Below are 4580 nucleotides of genomic sequence, written 5' to 3'. Positions count from 1 at the left end.
CTTTGCAACTGAATATTTGATTGCTTTGTTTGGTTTCCTGTTATTGTCCATTGTTAAGGTGATTTGTTTCCATTTATTATTCTTAAAAAATCGAACATGTTTGAGACGTAAAGAACAAAAACTAAAGTAGGAAGTTGAGTACAATTTGAACGTCTGGTGGCACAGTTTTTGAATTTTTATATGTTAATTTTTTGTGTAAGATTTAAATATGAGGACAAGATAAACTAGATTTCTACAAAGGGGAAAGTCAAGGAAATTGAACATTTATCTATTTGTACAATGCAATTTTTTTGGGGATAAGATCGCTCTATCGCTCACAAATAGTGTAAAAAAATATATTTAAACAATCGTTCATTGGTAAAGTAATTTTGTTTAGATAATCTCGAAAAGATGATTGTTAAGCTCCTATTAAAGGGAAAATTCATTGATAATGTAAAAAAAGTAGTTATACTAGCCAGGTCTATAATTTAAATCCACTCGCCGACTCAGTTTGTCAATCGTTTCGGAAGAAATCATCAATCATGTCTTTACAGTAAATTAATCTTTCTCAATTTGGATCTTTTACTATATGTTAGTGTATATGCATTTTATTATAAAAGTTAACTATTAATTGCATATGTTAGTGGGTATAAAACAAAGTCGTATCCAGGATTTCGAAATGACAGGTGCACTATCATAAAAAGGTTGATCCAAAATATAAATTCAATCGGTTCGATATTTATGTTCTTATTACTAAAAACCATTAAAATATTAAAATTATAGGTCCAAAATTAGTATATATATATATATATATATATATATATCATTACTGTTTCATGTGTATAAAAAACTAGAGCTCCTCGAGAATAAATATGGATCATACTGAGGCCCTGTTCCTAAGGTGACCATTGGTGTCTAGCATGGCAAATAGTAGTTAAGTCTCATTATGGATTCATTGTTTTTGAAAAAATCTTTCAAGTGGCTCTTCTGTAAGCCTAGGCTCATCCCTAAGAGTTCCATGTTCCAAATAGAAAGTGTGCTCGTGGAATGGCAATATTCTTGATAAGCATTCTTGTGTAGCTAAAGGGGAAAAAGTTAATTCATTTACATAGTCGAAAAAATTAGAAAAATAGATACTTCTTCTAATTCAATTTGTTTGTCTCGTTTTTTATTTTAATTGAAGTTTAAAAAACTAAAGAAAAACATCAAATAATGTAGTCTTAGACTAAAGATATGTAAAATGTACCAGAGTATCATTTAATTTTATGGTCTTAAACATGTCATGCCAATACACGAAAAAAACATGTTTTTGAAACTTACCGAAAAGAAAAGTACAACAAACAGACTGAAATAGAGGAGTGCTAAGGTAGTCAATTGTCCTTACCCAAGATGGTTAAAACTTTACCCAATGTCCTTTAGAAATACTCTTCTACTAAGTGCGATGAGCCTTTTTAGAACAATATAAAAAAGATAGTGTCTCTTTCCAAGGCAACTTCGACGAAAACCTTCCAGTAAAGCTATTGGCATAGCCACAATGCTCACCAATTTTCCTCTAATCTTTTTTCTTTTAAGAGAGAGGCAAGTCAAAGAAGGTGTCCATGTAACGATGGACATTGGAGAAGAGATTAGGGTCATCTCTGTGGTTCACTACAAGAAAGAAACCTTTACTTTTGCACGCTTTACCAACAAGCCTAGATGCTTGTTGGGCCGCGACGGGGTCATCCGAAAAGAAACCCCTCTAGTCAATTAGGGGAATGTGAAGTTCTTGTGCTACAACACAAGCCTTCTCGTCGTCCAACCGTATGTATATGTGGGAATGTTGGACTCATATTGCATGTGGGATGCATAAAAAATAAATGGGTTTTCCTCATCTAGCTTAAGTGATTTTCCAGTTGTGATTACACTATCAATGGTCATTGCATGAAAGAGTTTGTTTTTTCTTTCTTGCGCAATGAGCCACAAGAAGGAAAAGGATGTAGAAGTAGTTCATTGTGAGGAGCAAAAGTGAAGGATTATATAGAGCTTAATGCTGCTTAAACATTGGATTGAAGTCCATATGTAGTTTGAGTCAGATTTTAAAAAAGGATTTCAAAGATATGTTTGATCATAGATTTAAAAAAAAGAATTATTTTCCAAGATATGTTTTATCATAGATTTTGAAAAAATTTCCTTACATAATTTTTCAAGTATAAAAAATGGGTCCAAATAGTTTGCTGAGAAGGGCTTAATAATGCTTAAAATTGGGGATATAGGTTTGTAACAGATGAATGTTCAATTCAAGAATATAAATAGACCACCAGTTTATTTTCAATCAATGTGGAATTTAACCAACTCTAACACCCCTTTATACCCAGGTCCAACTAGAACATGGATTGGGAGCCTAAATAAGGATGGACTATGTTAAGTGTATATATGTCTATGTACATAATGTAACAGACCTAAACCCTAGAATTATTAAGCTCTTCTCAGCAAACTATTTGGACCCATTTTTGATACTTATAAAAACTTTGTAAGGAATTTTTTTAAAAATCTATGATCAAGCATATCTTGGAAAATATTTTCACTCTTGAAATCTATGGTCAAACGCATCTTTGAAATTATGTCCTTTTTCAAAATCTAATTCAAACAACATATAAACTTCTATCCAAACTTTAAACATCATTAAACCCTATATAATCCTTCACTTTTGCTCCTCAAAATAAACTACATCTAATTCCTTTTCCCTCTTGTTACTCATTCCAAAAGAAAGAAAGAAACAAACCCTTGCATGCAATGACCATTGATAGTGTATCCACAACTGGAAAATCACATATTCTAGCTGATGAAGAACCCTTGGTTTTTGATGCATCCCATATGAAAGATGAGTCAAACATTCCCACACAATACATATGGCCATATGACGAGAAGGCTTGTGTTGAAGCACAAGAGCATCCTATTTACTTTATTGAAGGGGTTTCTTTTCTGGTGACCCTGTCGCGGCCCAACAAACATCTAGGCTTGTTGGTGAAGTGTGCAAGAGTCAAGATTTCTTTCTTGTAATGAGACATGGAGTTGAAACTAATCTTATTTACAATGCCCATCGTTACATGAAAATGTTCTTTTACTTGCCTCTCTCCAAAAAGAAAAAAAGCTTAGAGGAAAATTGGTGAGCATTGTGGCTATGCTAGTAGCTTTACTGGAAGGTTTTCGTCGAAGTTGCCTTGGAAAGAGATACTCTCTTTTTGATATCTAGCTAAAGAAGACTCATCTCACATAGTTGAAGAGTATTTCCAAAGGACATTGGGGGAAAGTTTTAACAATCTTGGGCAAGGACAATTGACTACCTTAGTACTCCTCTGTTTCAGTTTGTTTGTCGTCCTTTTCTTTTTGGTAAGTTTCAAAAACATGTTTTATTTTCTTTTTTGGCATGAGATGTTTAAGATCACAAAATTAAATGATATTTTGGTACATTTTACATATCTTTAGTCTAAGACCACATGATTCAAAGTTTTTCTTTATTTCTTTAAACTTCATGTCAAATCAAAACTAGAAAAACAATGCAAATTGAAAAAAAAGAAGTATCTATTTTTCTAATTTTTCTGATTATGTAAATTAACTAACCTTTTTCCCATTAACTACACAAATATGTTTATCAAGAGTATTGCAATTACATGAGCACACTTTCTCTTGGGATCATGAAACTCTTATGGATGAGCATAGGCATACAGAAGAGTCACTTTAAAGATTTTTTTTGAAGACAATGAATTCATAATGAGACTCTACTACTATCTTCGATGCAAGAAACTAGAGCTCACACTACACCAAAATGATCTTTAGCGACAATTAATTAACGACAATAGCTTAATTTCGGCTAAATCAATTAACACTCTTTGTAAATGCCCCTAAAGCCTTTACTGACATTACATCCAATGACAATTAATTTATTCTAGTAAATTCTTAAAAATATTAATCTACTTGTTTAAAAAATACACTTCGTTTAATGTATGTGACATATTTTTATTTGACATAGAGATTAAGGAAGAAAATATACCTATATATATATTGGAAACCGAGAATGATTTCTTGAAGTTGTTATATAAATTGTATTCCTTGTTATTAGCAGATAAACTAAGATGGGTATTGATAAAATCATAGCTAGGGATTATACCGAGCCAAGACTTCGAAACACACCTGAATTACAAGAGGAATTTCATTGGAACCCTTTTGAGGATATAAGTGATGAGTTCTTTGGGCAAATTAAGGATGGTAAAGGTTGAATCTTGCATTGAAGTTGATGGAAATTGAGAATGGTAATGGGTTTTCTCCATTTTGAGTTTTGATGGGTGCTTTCATCTTCCTCAAATTCCATTTTTTGGTAGTAGAAATTTGAGAAGTGGAATGATTGTTTCACTCTGCAATTATGGAAGATTCTCAGTATTGTTCAGTGATTTCCCCAAAATTGTACTGTGGACTGTTTCGTCTCCCAAAAAAGGATAAACTAGTAATGATGAAATTTGTGGCTACATAAAGTTATTTGGGCAAATTACAGAAATCACATACTTTTAAGGTAATATTACAATCTATCCCTTAAAAGTTTATAATTACAAAAATCCCTCGAACGG

At 32.2% G+C, this 4580-nt stretch overlaps 2 pseudogenes; one reads left to right on the top strand and one right to left on the bottom strand.

Moving 5' to 3' along the window:
• Positions 1-813: 813 nt before the first annotated feature.
• LOC125837505 (gibberellin 20 oxidase 1-like) lies at positions 814-1896 on the bottom strand (annotated as a pseudogene).
• Positions 1897-2751: 855 nt separating this feature from the next.
• LOC125837504 (gibberellin 20 oxidase 1-like) lies at positions 2752-3795 on the top strand (annotated as a pseudogene).
• Positions 3796-4580: the final 785 nt, after the last annotated feature.

Source organism: Solanum verrucosum, unplaced genomic scaffold (assembly GCF_900185275.1).
Source record: "Solanum verrucosum unplaced genomic scaffold, falcon-dt-bn FXZP01000092.1, whole genome shotgun sequence".
NCBI lineage: Eukaryota > Viridiplantae > Streptophyta > Magnoliopsida > Solanales > Solanaceae > Solanum > Solanum verrucosum.
The sequence above is the reverse complement of the archived record's forward strand: the minus strand, read 5'-3'. Positions and strand labels throughout refer to the sequence as shown.